At 37.8% G+C, this 16053-nt stretch overlaps 1 protein-coding gene and 1 non-coding gene across 4 annotated transcripts in view; one reads left to right on the top strand and one right to left on the bottom strand.

Moving 5' to 3' along the window:
• Positions 1 to 16053, top strand: part of LOC109678973 (phospholipid-transporting ATPase IB-like) — a 310438-nt gene that overhangs the window by 24025 nt on the left and 270360 nt on the right. The gene's annotated exons all lie outside the window — the stretch shown is intronic.
• LOC141413041 (U1 spliceosomal RNA) lies at positions 13150 to 13313 on the bottom strand. The gene has a single exon (XR_012437879.1). It is a non-coding gene; the product is annotated as a U1 spliceosomal RNA (small nuclear RNA).

Below are 16053 nucleotides of genomic sequence, written 5' to 3'. Positions count from 1 at the left end.
TTTTCATATGTTGAACCACCCTTGCATTCCTGGGATGAAGCCTACTTGGTTGCGGTGAATAATCTTTTTGATGTGTTGTTGAATTCGGTTTGCCATTATTTTGTTGAGGATTTTTGCGTCAATGTTCATTAAGGAGATTGGCGTATAGTTCTCCCTTTTGGAGGTGTCTTTGCCTGGTTTTGGGATAAGTATAATAATGGCTTCATAAAATGTGTTTGGCAGTTTTCCTTCCCTTTCTATTTTGTGGAACAGTTTACGGAGGATTGGTATGAGTTTTTCTTTAAAGGTCTGATAGAATTCAGCAGAGAATCCATCAGGTCCTGGACTTTTCTTTTTGGGGAGACTCTTGATTGCTGCTTCAATTTCATTTTGTGTTATAGATCTATTCAGGTGATTAATTTCCTCTTGGTTCAGTTTTGGATGATCATATAATCTAGAAATCTGTCCACTTCTTTAAGATTTTCAAATTTATTTGAATATAGGTTCTCAAAGTAGTCTCTGATGATTTCCTGGACTTCCATGGTGTTTGTTGTTATCTCCCCTTTTGCATTCCTGATTCTACTAATTTGGGTTTTTTCTCTCCTCATTTTAGTCAGGTTTGCCAGGGGTCTATCGATCTTGTTTATTTTTTCAAAGAACCAACTTTTTATTTCATTAATTCTTTGTATGGTTTTTTTGGTGTCTATTTCATTGATTTCAGCTCTTATTTTTATTATTTCTCTCCTTCTATTTGTTTTGGGATTTGCTTGTTCTTGTTTTTCTAGGAGTTTGAGATGTATCAGTAGGTCATTGATTTGGGATCTTTCAGTCTTTTTAATATATGCACTCATGGCTATAAACTTTCCTCTCACGACTGCCTTAGCTGTGTTCCATAGGTTCCAGTAGGTTGTGTTTTCATTTTCATTGACTTCCAGGAACTTTTTCATTTCCTCTTTTATTTCATCAATGATCCATTGTTCATTAAGTAGTGAGTTATTTAGTTTCCAGCTGTTAGCATGTTTTTTGTCTTTACTTTTGTTGTTGAGTTGTACTTTTACTGCATTGTGATCAGATAGTATGCACGGTATAATTTCTATTTTCTTGTATTTGCTGAGACTTGCTTTGTGCCCTAGGATATGATCTATTTTGGAGAAGGTTCCATGGGCTGCTGAGAAGAATGTATATTGTGTAGAAGTTGGATGAAATGTTCTGTAGACATCAACTAGGTCCATTTGATCTATTGCATATTTTAGATCTTGGATTTCTTTATTGATTTTTTGTTTGGATGACCTATCTATTGATGATAACGGGGTGTTAAAGTCTCCCACAACCACTGTGTTGGCGTTTATATATGCTTTTAGGTCTTTCAGGGTCTGTTTGATGAAATTGGGTGCGTTGACATTGGGTGCATACAGGTTGATAATTATTATTTCCTTTTGGTCTATTTCCCCTTTTATTAGTATGGAATGTCCTTCTTTATCTCGTTTGATCAGTGTAGGTTTGAAGTCTACTTTGTCAGATATAAGTATTGCTACTCCTGCCTGTTTTCGGGGGCCATTGGCTTGGTAAATCTTCTTCCAGCCTTTCATCCTTAGCCTATGCTTATTTCTGTCGGTGAGATGAGTCTCCTGTAAGCAACAAATTGTTGGATCTTCCTTTTTAATCCATTTCATTAAGTGGTGCCTTTTGATGGGTGAATTAAGTCCGTTAACATTAAGCGTTAGTACTGATAGGTATGTGGAGATTCCTGTCATTTAGTTGTCTTAGTTGTTTGAAGATTTGATTGTGTGTACCTAAGTTGAGGTTACTCTCTACTTTCTTGCTTTTTCTTTTCCTGTTGTTTGGTGCTGCCTCTCTTTTCATGGTTAAGTTGGGTTTCACTTTCTTTGTGCAGAATCCCTTGAAGAATCCTTTGTAGTGGTGGCTTTGTGGTCACATATTGTTTTAGTTTCTGCTTATCATGGACGACTTTTATTGCTCCATCTATTTTGAATGATAGTTTTGCTGGGTAGAGTATCCTGGGGTTGAAGTTATTTTCATTCAGTGCCCGGAAGATCTCACCCCACACTCTTCTTGCTTTTAATGTTTCTGTTGAGAAGTCTGCTGTGATTTTGATGGGTTTACCTTTGTATGTTACTTGTTTTTTCTCTCTTACAGCCTTCAATATTCTTTCCTTAGTTTCTGAACTTATTGTTTTAATGATGATATGTTGTGGGGTAGTTCTATTTTGATCTGGTCTGTTTGGTGTCCTGGAGGCCTCTTGCATCTGTATGGGAATATCTTTCTCTAGATTTGATAAATTTTCCGTTATTATTTTGTTGAATAGATTATGCATTCCCTTCACTTGCACCTCTTCTCCTTCTTCAATGCCCATCATTCTCAAGTTTGGTCTTTTGATGGAGTCGGTGAGTTCTTGCATTTTCTTTTCACAGGTCTTGAGTTGTTTAATTAATAGTTCTTCGGTTTTTCCTTTAATTACCATTTCATCTTCAAGTTCTGAGATTCTATCTTCTGTTTGTTCTATTCTGCTGGATTGGCCTTCCATTTTGTTTTGTAGTTCTGTTTTGTTCTTTTTTCTGAGGTTTTCCATATCCTGAGTGGTTTCCTCTTTAATGTTGTCTATTTTTGTCCTGAGTTCATTTATCTGTTTATTAATCGTGTTCTCTGTTTCACTTTGGTATTTATACAGTGCTTCTATGGTTTCCTTTATTTCTTATTTTGCTTTCTCAAATTCTCTATTTTTGTTGTCTTGGAATTTCTTGAGTGTCTCCTGTACATTTTGGTTGACCATATCCAGTATCATCTCTATAAAATTCTCATTGAGTACCTGTAGTATGTCTTCTTTTAAATTATTCTTGTGGGCTTCATTGGGTTCTTTGGCATAGTTTATCTTCATTTTGTTGGAGTCTGGGTCTGAGTTTCTGTTTTCTTCATTTCCCTCTGGTTACTGTACTAATTTTTTGCTGTGGTGAAACTGGTTTCCCTTTTTTTTCTGTCTTCCCATCATTGTCCTTGGTGTTGTTACTGTCCCTGTACTGTGTGTAATTAAGTATTTTCTAGCTTGTAATAATAACAATGGTAATATTTAGAATGGAAGGGTGAGCTGAGATGGAAAGCAAGAAGTTAAAGAAAAGGGGAAAACAAACAGACAGGTAGGAAAAAACAAAACAAGGAATCAAACAAAGTTTCAAAGGTATAAACAGGGAGTGTTAGTGTACTAATCGACAATAAGCTGAACAGGCCTTAGAGAGACAGAGAGAGGATTGAAAATAAAAAAAAAAAAATAACGATAAGAATAAAATTAAAAAATAAGTAAATGAAAGTAATATATATATATATATATAAAACAAAATGAAAAATAGGAAAAAAATCCCTCCAAGTTCAAATGGAATAAAGTTTCAGTCTTAATAATTTTGGTGTCCGTCTCAGTCTCCAATCCTGGAGATGGTGCCTCAGATGTTGTTCTGTAGTTGTCTCATCAAAGGGGATGCATAAAGTAGAACAAAACTGCACACACAAAAAAAAATAAAAATAAAAACCCCCAAAATAACCCACAAAGTGTCCCAAGTTCAAGTGCAATATAGTTTCAGTAAGTTTTTCAGCATGCAGGCATATTTCAGTTGTTTTCTCATCAAAGGTAGGGAGAGAGAAAAAAAAAAAGTCTGGAGACATTTCAGTGAATGGTATCTGCGGCTGTGGCTTACCTGCCCACTGCTGTCAGCCTACTGTTGCTGGAGGCGTTATTTATGCAGATCTCAGGGGTGAGCTTAGCACTCACCTGGCCCCACAGGCTTTGTTTACTCAGCGTTCTGTGCACGACCCTCTGCTACAAGCTTTCCCCTTTCCAAGCACACTGGGGGAGGTGACACTGCACCCGCTTTCTCAGGCTTCCATGTTTGTTTACAGTTCATGTGGGAAGTGGGTTTTACCCCCTCTCCTGTGGAGTTTTCCTCCCACTGCCACTTTTACAAGCTTTCCCACTCGTGATTACTGGGCGGTGCTGCTGCTCCTGCCAGCCGCCATGTTTGTTTACAGCTCATGTGGGAAGTTGGGCTTCCCTCCTCTCCTGCCACTCTCACAAGCTTTCCTGCTCCTGGTTGCCAGGCGTGCACCCCCACCCCTGCCGGAGCCTCTCCGGCCCACCCAGCTTGTTTATTTACAGTCCCTGGAAGGATTTTCCTTCCCCTACTCTTCGGCACTCAATGCGCCCCACCCTCTTTCCCGCGTGTCTTTATTGTTCTTATTGCTTATTACTCAGTTTCTCTTTTTTCCCCGGGTAGTGGTTGGTCTGTCCAGGGGGCTATGCTGCTCTGGCCCAGGGTTGTCTGTGGGAGTACCGCGGTACTGCTAAGCTCACCTTGTCTGCATCTTCATCTTCCCAAGCCGTCTGTGCATGGGCGACTGTAAGTTAATTCTTCTTGAACTACTGTTTTCTCTAGTTCCTGGTCCCCTTCTCCTATTGGCCTCAGTTGCTTTAAAGTATCTGCATTAGTTTCTCTTCATTGAGGGCAACAATTGCTATCTAGTTTTTTAGGTGTCTTACCTATCCTCATATCTCCCTTGTGTGCTCTTGCTTTATCTTGTGATCAAAGTCCAATCCCCTTGTTGTGTTTGCTCTTGATCTAATGTTCGCATATGAGAGAGAACATACGAATTTTGGTCTTTTGGGCCAGGCTAACCTCACTCAGAATGATGTTCTCCAGTTCCATCCATTTACCTGCAAATAACATTTTGTTCTTCTTCATGGCTGCATAAAATTCCATTGTGTATAAATATCACATTTTCTTAATCCATTCGTCAGTGGTGGGGCATCTTGGCTGTTTCCATAACTTGGCTGTTGTGAATAGTGCTGCAATAAACATGGGTGTGCAGGTGCCTCTGGACCTGCACATTCTTTTGGGTATATCCCCAAGAGTGGTATTGCTGGATAATATGGTAGTCAATGTTTATTTTTTTTCTTTTATTATTCATATGTGCATACAAGGCTTGGTTCATTTCTCCCCCCTGCCCCCACCCCCTCCCTTACCACCCACTCCACCCCCTCCCTCTCCCCCCCACCCCCTGAATACCCAGCAGAAACTATTTTGCCCTTATTTCTAATTTTGTTGTAGAGAGAGTATAAGCAATAATAGGAAGGAACAAGGGTTTTTGCTGGTTGAGATAAGGATTGCAATACAGGGCATTGACTCACATTGATTTCCTGTGCGTGGGTGTTACCTTCTAGGTTAATTCTTTTTGATCTAACCTTTTCTCTAGTTCCTGTTCCCCTTTTCCTATTTGCCTCAGTTGCTTTTAAGGTATCTGCTTTAGTTTCTCTGCATTAAGGGCAAAAATGCTAGCTAATTTTTTAGGTGTCTTACCTATCCTCACCCCTTCCTTGTGTGCTCTCGCTTTTATCATGTGCTCATAGTCCAATCCCATTGGTAGTCAATGTTTAGATTTTTAAGTAGCCTCCAAGTTTTTTTCCAGAGTTGTTGTACTAGTTTATATTCCCACCAGCAGTGTAAGAGGGTTCCTTTTTCCCCACATTCTCGCCAACACCTGTTGTTAGTGGTGTTGCTAATGATGGCTATTCTAACGGGGGTGAGGTGGAATCTTAGTGTGGTTTTAATTTGTATTTCCTTTTGGCTAGAGATGGTGAGCATTTTTTCATGTGTTTTTTGGCCATTTGAATTTCTTCTTTTGAGAAAGTTCTGTTTAGTTCACTTGCCCATTTCTTTATTGGTTCATTAATTTTGGGAGAATTTAGTTCTTTAAGTTCCCTATATATTCTGGTTATCAGTCCTTTGATGTGTAGCTGGCAAATATTTTCTCCCACTCTGTGGGTGGTCTCTTCAGTTTAGAGACCATTTCTTTTGTTATGTGAAGCTTTTTAGTTTTATGAAGTCCCATTTATCTATACTGTCTCTTAGTTGCTGTGCTGCTGGGGTTCCATTGAGAAAGTTCTTGCCTATACCTATTAATTCAGGAGTATTTCCTACTCTTTCCTGTACCAACTTCAGAGTTTGTGGTCTGATATTAAGATCCTTGATCCATTTTGAGTTAATAGGGTGATATGCATGGATCTAGTTTCAGGTTTTTGCCGACTGCTAACCAGTTTTCCCTGCAGTTTTTTTTTGAAGAGGCTGTCTTTTCTCCATATATTTTTAGCGCCTTTGTCAAAGACAAGTTGGTTATAGTTGTGTGGCTTCATACCTGGGTCCTCTATTCTGTTCCACTGGTCTTCATGTCTGTTTTTGTGCCAGTACCATGCTGTTTTTATTGTTATTGCTTTGTAATATAGTTTGAAGTCAGGTATCGTGATACCTCCAGCATTGTTCTTTTGACTGAGTATTGCCTTGGTTATTCATGGCCTTTTGTGTTTCCATATAAATATAGTGGTAGATTTTTCAATCTCTTTAATGAATGGAATTTTTATGGGAATTACTTTAAACATGTAGATTATTTTTGGGAGTATAGACATTTTTACTATGTTGATTCTACCAATCCATTAGCATGGGAAATCTCTCCACTTTCTATAGTCTTCCTCAATCTCTTTCTTCAGAAGTTTTATAGTTTTCCTTGTAGAGGTCATTCATATCCTTTGTTAAGTTTACACCCAGGTATTTGATTTTTTTTGAGGCTCACAATGGCAATTTTAAACAGTTGTTCACTCATTGTTTACTGTGTGTAGATGCTGCTTTATTGAATGGTTTTATCATTTCTCTATCAAGGTATGCTGTTTGAGGATTACTGAAAACATAATTAGAATGGTGTCAAAAGAAAACATTATCAGGATACCCTACTCAAAAAGAATTTATATGCTATCCCTGTGAACAAGAAAGAAATAAAAAGCACAATTGTACAAAGTCTGCCCAGATTTTATTTTCAGCCCAACCCAGTTCAGTGTCCTGGATTATTTTTTGATCTTGTAAGAGTGGAGAGCCAAGTTTAGAAAGGTGGCCATATTTGCCCATCTAACAAGTTACACAATTGGCTGACAGCCAATCTTCCCCAAATACTTTTCAGTTACACTAGCATGTATTTTTTGATAACTTATAATTAACAGTTTTTAACAACTGTCTTAAAGTAGGTCATCATCAATTGTATCATTCATATTTTATCAATGAAGTCAAAATGCTGGGAAGTCTTTAGAGCTTATAGAGCAATGTCCAAACTCCTTGGCTTGACTTTCACAGTTCATCTGTCATTTTGTGTTTATTCTCTTGTACCCCTTAGGCTTCAGGAAATGTGGCCTTATTAATTCAGCAAATATTTCTTGGGCTTCCTATCATGGACCAGGTACTGTGTTGTTATGGGGACAGAGCAGCAGACCAGACAAGACATTGTCTTTGTTTGATGCCCACTGCAGATCATTTCTCTTCCAAATGCATTTCAATATTTTTCACTCACCAGCCTCCACCTAGTACCTTCAAACAGTTCCATTATTACAAATATATATATGTATACATACCTATATATAGTATGCATTTATGCATAAGTTTATATCTTAGGTTTAGCTTCCACATATGAGAGAAAACATGCAATCTTTGTCCTTCTAAACTTGGCTTACGTTGTTTAACATGATGATCCTCAGTTTCATCCATTTCCTGAAATTAATATAATTCCATTCATAGTTATGGGTGAATAATACTCCAAATCTTTTTTGTTTTGATGGTACTGAGGCTTGAACTGAGGGCCTCACTCTTACTAGACAGGCACTTTACCACTTGAGCCTCTCTAAGCGCCCTTGAATAATACTCCATTGTGTATTTATAATACGTTTTCTTTCTCTATTGTATTCTGACTTATATTCCTTCAGATATATGCTCAGGAATGATATTGCTGGATACCATATGGTAGATATATTTTTAATTTTTTGATAAAATTCCATTCTGCTTTCCACAGTGGTTGTACTAATTTACATTTCCAGCAATTGTGTAGTATGGTTCTGTTTCCCCTGCGTCCTCACCCGAATTTGTTGTTTCTGTTTTTGATGATAGCTATTCTGACTGGAGTGAGGTTAAATCTCAGTATTGCTTTGATTTGCATTTCCTTATGACCAGGGATGCTGAGCATTTCTTTATGTATATATTGCTCATTCATACTTCTTTTGAGAGTTGTCTGTTCGGTTCATTTGTCCATTTATTCATTGGGCTGTTGCTCTTTGAGAGGTTAACTTTTTGAGTTCCCTATATATTTTGGTTATTAATCCCTTGCCAGATGTATAGCTAGTGAAGATTTTCTCCCATTTGTTAGGCATCTGTTCAGTCTAGTGACTACTTCCTTTGCTGTGCAGAAAATTTTTAACTTGTTATAATTCCATTAGTCAATCTTTTACTGGTATGATTCTATAATATACTTTGAAGTTGGGTATTGGAGTTTTACTCAGGAAGTTATTACATACATATTCCCCATTGTTTTGTCTATTATTTCCTTTAGAAGTTTTACAGTTCCAGGTCTTACATTAAGATCTTTGATCCACTTTGAATTGATATCAGTATAGGGTGAGAGCTTGGGATCTAGTTTAGGTCTTCCACACACAGGTGGATATCTAATTTTCCCTGCACCATTTACTGAAGAGGCTGTTTTTCTCCATCATATGTTTTGGATTCATTTGACAAAAATGAAGTGGCTGTAGACACATGGATTTAGTTCTGGATCTTCTGTTCCCATGGTCTTCGTGTCCATTTATGTGACAGTACCATGTTGTTTTTATTATTATGACTCTGTGCTATGTATTAAAATGAAGTATTGTGGTTTCTCCAGAATTGCTCTTTTTTGCTCAAGATTGCTTTGGATATTCCAGGCTTTTTGTGCTTGCATATGAACTTTAGGATTGATATTTCTATCTCTGTGAAGAATGTCATGGGAATTTTGATGGGGGATTACAATCTGAAAGATTGCTTTCAGAAGTAGAGGCATTTTCACAATATTGATTTTGTCAATCCATGAAAATTGGAGGTCCTTCCATCTTCAGGTGTCTTCTTAGATTTCTTTTTTTCCCCTTTATTGTCGTGCTTGATGGAGGTACAGTGTGGCATTTACAAAGATTCTTACAATGTATCAAATATATCATACTTGAATTCCTCCCTCTACTGCTCTCCTTTATCTTGCTCTCCCCTGATTCCTGGAATAGTTTCAACAGGTATCATTTCTGCATTTATACGCATGTGTATACATTTTTGCACTGTATTCACCCTCCTACCCCCTTTCCCTGCCATCTCCCGCCTCCCACTGGTACCATCGCCCCCTGCCTCCCCAGGCAGGACCTGTTCTGTCTTCCTTTTCTCCGATTTTGTAGAAGAAAAAAGAAAATAAGTATGTTTCTGCTTGTTTGAGATAAAGATAGCTACACAGTGAGTTTCATTGTGATATTTCCATGTATATATGTATTATAACCCCACTTGGTTTATCTCCTCTAGTTTTCTTCATTCTACCTTAGTCCCTTTCTTATGGAGGTTTCAGCTGGTTTAAGATTCCTATATTTATTCTTGTTCAAAGAGTGTATAAACTTTATTCAACTTCTTAGTTTCCTTTTTTCACCCTATCCCTCCCATACATGACCTCACCTTAGTGTAACCAGTGTTTCATAAAATTGCTGCATTTGTATTAGGTCTGTATTCTAGATATGAGAGAAAAAATGCAGCTTTTGGCCTTCCGAGCCTGCCTAATTTCACTTAAGATGATGTTCTTCAGTTCTGCTCATTTACCTGCAAATGACAAAATTTCATTCTCTTTTGTGACTGAGTAAGATTCCATTGTGTATAAATACCACATTTTCTTAATCCATTCATCAGTAGTTGGGCATCTTGGTTGTTTCCATAGCTTAGCCATTGTGAATGGTGCTGCAATAAATATGGGTGTGTGATGCCTTTGTTGTAACCTGACTCACATTCCATCAGGTATATGTCTAAGAGTAGTGTTGCTGGATTGTATGAAAAATCTATTCTTAGATTTTTAAGGAGCCTCCATACTTTTTTCCATAGTGGTTATACTAGCTTACATTCTCACCAGCAGTGTGTGAGGGTTCTTTTTTCCCAGCATTCTTGCCAACATTTGTTGTTGTTTGTGTTCTTGATGGTGGCTATTATAACAGGAGTGAGGTGGACTTTTAATGTGGTTTTGATTTTAATTTCTTTATGGCCAGGGATGGTGAGAATTTTTCATGTGTTTTGTAGCCATTTGGATTTCTTCCTTTGAAAAGGTTCTGTTCAGTTCATTTGTCCATTTCTTCGTAGAGTCATTGATACTTCGGGGAGTTTAGTTTTTTCAGCTCTTTGTATATGTTATCATTCCCTTGCCTGATGTATAGCTGGCATAGATTCTCTCCCATTCTGTAGGTAGCCTATTCAATTTAGAAACCATTCCTTTTGTTGTGCAGAAGCTTTTTAATTTCATGTAGTCCCATTTGTTGATCCTTTCTCTTAGTTCCTGAACCAATTGAGTTCTACTGAGGAAGTCATTATCTATGTCTGTTGCTTCCAGTGTGTTCCCTGTTCTTTCCTGTACTAGCTTCAAAGTTTTAGGTCTTACATTAAGGTCCTTAATCCACTTTGAGTTGATACTTGTACAGGGTGAAAGACATGGATATAGTTTCAGGTGGAATATATAGATATCCCACCATTTGTTGAAGAGGCTGTTTTTTCTCCATTGTATTGTTTTTGGTGCCTTTGTCAAAAATGAGGTGGCCATAGCTGCATGGATTCATGTCTGGGTCATCTATTCTGTTCCACTGGTCTTCGTAGCTGTTTTTATGCCAGTACCATGGTGTTTTTACTGGTATGATTCTATAATATACTTTGAAGTTGGGTATTGTGATACCCCCAGCATTTTGCTTAGTATTGCCTTGGCTATATGTGGTCTTTTGTGCTTCCAAATGACCTACAGGTTTGATATTTCAATCTCTGTGATGAATGTCATTGTGATTTTGATGGAAATTGAGTTGAATACATAGATTGCTTTTGGTAGTATAGCCATTTTTATATTGATTCTACCAATCCATGAGCATGGGAGATCTTTCCATCTTCTGTAGTCTTCTTTGATTTCTTTCAATAGTTTGTAGTTTTCCTTGTAGAGGTCATCACATCCTTTGTTAAGTTTATTCCTACGTTTGACTTTTTTTGAGGGTATTGTAAATAGAATTGTTTTCCTATATTCTTTCTTAGTTTGTTCATTGTTGGTGTATAGAAAGGTTACTGATTCTTTGTAAATTGATTTTGTGTCCTGCTACTTTTCTGAAGCTGTTTATGGTGTCTAGGAGTTTTTTTTTTTCTTTTTTGTCTTTTAGCTGTAAGATCATGTCATGTGTAAATAGAGATAGTTTGCCTTCTTCCTTACCTCTTGCTATTCCTTTTATTTCTTCTTGTCTTATTGCTCTGGTTAGGAGTTCCAAGACTATGTTGAATATGAGTGGAGAGAGTGGACACCCTTGTCTCGCTCCAGACTTTAGAGGAAATGGCTTCAGATTTTCCCCATTTAGTATGATGTTGGCTATAGGTTTGTTATATATAGCCTTTATTATATCAAGGTACATTCCTTCTATTCTTCTATTCCTAGTTTCATCAGAGCTTTTATCATAAAAGGATTTTGAATTCTATCGAAGACTTTTTCTGTATCTATTGAGATGATCAAGTAGTTTTTGTCTTTGCTTCTGTTAACATGCTGTATTACATTTAATGATTTGCATATGTTGAACCATTCCTGATTCCTGGGATAAAGCTGACTTGATCATGGTGTATGACATTTTTGGTATGCTGTTGAATTCAGTTTGCCATTATTTTATTGAGAATTTTTGCATTAAGTTCACAAAAGAGATTGGCCTATAATTCTCTTCTTTTTGTTTTCTAGTCCAGTTTTGGGTTAAGTGTAGTATTAGTTTCATAAAATGAGTTTGGAAGTGTTCCTTCCTTTTCCATTCATGGAAAAGTTTAAGGACTGTTGGTATTATTTCTTTTTTATAGGTCTGGTAGAAATCAGTGGAGAATCAATCAAGTCCTTTTTTTGGAAGACTGTTAATTGCTGCTTTGATTTCATTGCATGCTATAGATCTGTTTAGGTGATTAATATCTCTTGGTTCAATTTTGGATGGTCATGTGTATCTAGTAATTTGTCTATTTCTTCTAGATTTTCCAATTTATTTGAATATAGGTTTTCAAAGTACTTCCCATACTTTCATGGTTATGTTTGTTTTCTGTGTGTGGGATTCCTTTCAGAATCTTCTGTAGTGGTAGTATGGTGGTCATATATTGTTTTGTTTCTGTTTATCATGGAAGCGTTTTATTCCACCATCAATTTTGAATGATAATTTTGCTGGATAGAGTACCCTAGGACTGAAATTGTTTTCTTTCAGTGTTTAAAATATCTTACTCCATGCTGTTCTTGCTTTTAAGGTTTCTGTTGAGAAATCTGATGTTCTTTTGATGGATTTACCTGTATATGTTATTTGATTTTTCTCTCTTACAGCTATCAGTATTCTTTCCTTGTTCACTGTGCTAGTTGTTTTAACGATAATTTGCCATGGAGAGGTTCTATTTTGGTTTGGTGTCCTGGAGGCTTCCTGTACTTGAATGGGCATCTCTTTCTTGAGACTTGGGAATTTTTCTGCCATTATTTTGTTGAATATATTGTGTATACCTTTGACTTGCACCTCTTCTCCTTCTTCAATGCTCATGATTCACAGGTTTGGTCTTTTGATGGAATCCCTGCATTCTTACGTATTCCTTTTGCAGCTCTTGAGTCTGTTGTCTAAAAGTTCTTCTTTAATATCAATTTTGTCTCCAAGCCCTGAAATTCTGTCTTCCATTTCTTCTAGTTTGTTGGAGTGGTTTTGAACTGTATTTTAAAATTTGACTTAAGGGACTTTTTATTTCCAGGATTTCTGTTTGATTCTTTTTTCTGAGAGTTTCCATATCTTTGTTAAACTCTTCTTTCTTAGATTGTATTGTCTTCTTTATTTAATTCTCATTCTCTTTCTCTCTCTCTGTCTTTTTAACAGTCTCCTTAGTTTAATTTTGGAAATGAAACCAATGATGATTTTGAAATCATCTCTGAGTTCATTTAGTTGTTTCTGTGTTCTCAAGCTTTTTATTTGTGTTGTCTTCTTTTTGTATGTTCTCTTTAAGCTTCTCTTGAAGATCCTCCATGAATTCTTCTACGATATTCTTTTCTTTTTTTTTTTTTTAAATTTTTCAGGGGAGAGCGCAAACGCAGTTCCCCACTACCACAAATTTATGCAGTTGAGTTTTCCACATTTGGGAAATTGCAGGGGTCAGCACATCCGGAGTGCAATGGATAAGCCTCACCCTGGGAAAACCACCTTCATGATCATGGTATCTCCCCTGCCAGGTAAGTATTTCAATACTCTTTGAGATCCTCTTTGAGTATCTCTTTGTGGTTCTCAATAGTCGCATTGGACATACTTATCATCATTCTACTGCGGTCAGCAACTGGGTGTTCATTTTCTTCATTTTCCACTAAATTCTCTATTGAATTGTTAGTCTTTTGAGGTGTTATATTCCCTTGTCTCCTTCTTCTGCCCATGTTTCTATTTTGTGCCATGCCCCTATGTAATTGATTTGCTAGTTGGGGGTTTTAATTACCTGTTACCTTTCCCCTGACTGAATTACTATGCTGTGACTGGCTTAATCATTAGCTAAGTTGTTGTGCTATTTCTGTTCCCTGATCTGGAGGTATGAATTAGCAATAACGGATTCACCAGATTCAATGCCAGACTAGTTATTTACATAATATATAGAGAACCCCTTGGTGATATTATCTATAAATAGTGGGAATTGTGGGGAATAATGGTTGTTTTGATAGAGATAGATACTTAGGTAATTAAAAAGATGGTGTGGGGGGGCAAAAAAGGGATAGGGTGAGGGTGAGGGGTATAAGGTTTGGAGACTACAAGGTAATAGGGCCTTAATATGTGTTAAGGTGTAGTTCAGTTGTTGTGGTGGAGGGTGCTTGTGTCAGGGATTACAAAGGGATAGGACAGATGAGGGTACTGTGTAGAGTTGGTACAGGAAACTATTCAGTGTGTGGTGAGTGTGGAGGAAGTAGGGGCAGTGGAGTGAAAGGTAGGGGGAGGAGAGGAGAGGAAGGTGAGGACAGGAGGAGACAGTGGAAGAAAAGGACAAAAAAATAGTTGGGGGAGAGAAAGGAAAGTAGGGCAAGAGAGGGCTAAGCAGATTGGTATTTGGACAGAGAAGAAAAGGGAGATAGGGAACAATGGATTGTAGCACAAGAAAAGGAGAGAAAATGAAGACAGTAAGAATAAAGATAGGAAAATAGAAGTAATAAAATTAAAAATACTAAATAAAAAAGGAGAAAAATCAGTTTGCTGAAAGCTCTGGACTTATTTCTTTGGCATCAAATCCAGGTACTGATGCTTTTGACTGGGGATTATTCCCAGTGTCCCTGTTCCTTCTCAGGGTTGGTATACTGGGCTGTGTGGAGATGGATGTTGCCCCTCTTTGTCAGACAGCTTTGGGGGGAATTGGCTCAGGGTGGTTGAGCTCAGTATTTCCTTGGTGTGATGGGCCATCTGATGTAGGCAGGATCTTTGTAGTGTCTCACCAGGAGGCTGGTTTGTAGGCAGTTGCTGGTTCCTTTTGCCCATAGGGCAAGTTTCAGTTGAGCTCTGTGTTCGCTCACTACCAGGTTCTCCAAGGTGGTCAGATATGTTTCTGTTGTCACCATGTGGCAGGTGAATTGCTGCACAGCTGCTTTGGGTCTGTTGGGTCAGGCCTTCCCCAACAAGGTAGGGTAATCCCAGATGTTAAGCTCACAATCCCAATTTCAGCTATCCCTCTGGAAGGTTAGTTTCTTGCCCTGCCCCTGCTCTCCGAGGTTAGCTCTGCATTCTGCCCTGCTCCTGCTAGGCAGAAGTGAATTACGTTCTCTGTGTATGGTGCCCAGTTTTGTTTAGGGGAGGGTGCATTCTGCCCATGGGCTATGCTGGACTATATGGTTCCCTCCAGGGCAGGTATGTGGCACTCACCTGTGGGGGTTGCAGATTCACTCCAGCTGAGTTGGGTCCAGGCCAGTGGAGTGCATGTAGACTAGGTCTACATGATACAGGTCCAGTACATCACAGAATCCAGTTCAGTTTGTTCCACAGTCTTCTGCTTTTTCCAAGAAAAAGAAAGAAAAGAAGAGAAAAAAAAAGATAAAAGGGAGAAATGGCTGGCAACTTTCCCCAAGGCAGACAGGCAGTATGTGGTGACTTTATCTGTTCTGACTGATTTTTGCTTAAAATATGCTTGTCTTATATAAGAATAGCTAATGCTACTTGCTTTCAAGTTCCACATGCTTTAGCATATAGTCTTCCATCATTTCATTTTTAGTTTGTATATATCTTTTGTTGTGTAGTGGGTTTTTTTTTTTTGTGGTACTGGAGCTTGAACTGAGGGCTTCACATTTTGTTAGACAGGAGCTCTGTCACTTGAGCCACTCCACCAACCCCTTTTTGTGTTGGGTATTTTTGAGATAGGTTTTATAAACTATTTGCCTGGGCTGGCTTTGAACTGCAAAGCCTCCTGATCTCTGCCTTCTTCATAGCTAGGATTACAGGCACGAGCCACCAGTGCCCAATGAGGTGTATTTCTTATGTACAACAGATTGTTGGATCTTGCTTTTTGACCCAGTCAGATAATCCATATCTTTTGATTGGAGAGTTAAGTCTGATTATATTTAGGGTTATTATTGAGAGGTATTCAGTTTTCTTCTTTTCTTTTTTGAAAATTTATTTATTTATTGTGATGGATGGGGTTGCATTGTGGTATTTACAAAAGTTCTTACAATATATCAAATATATCATACTTGAATTCACCCTCTATGTTTCCTGCTTTTCTAGTGTTTTTTTTTCCCATGTTTAGTGTTGCTTGTTCTTTACTTTTGCTATTGTTCATCTTCATGTTCTGCTGGCTTTCTGATAATTTTCTGGCTCACATAGGTTCATTAATTCCCCTTTTGAATTTTATTTTTTCCTGGCCTCTCATATTTGTAACTGTTTTTCTTCCTCTTCTATATGAAGTATTGCCATAAGTATCTTCTGCAATGCAGGCATGGTGAACATGGACTGCTTTGCCT

The sequence above is a fragment of the Castor canadensis genome, chromosome 10, assembly GCF_047511655.1.
Source record: "Castor canadensis chromosome 10, mCasCan1.hap1v2, whole genome shotgun sequence".
In the NCBI taxonomy this organism is placed as follows: Eukaryota; Metazoa; Chordata; class Mammalia; order Rodentia; family Castoridae; genus Castor; species Castor canadensis.
Note: the sequence above shows the minus strand (reverse complement) of the source record. Positions and strands in the feature narration are given on the sequence as shown.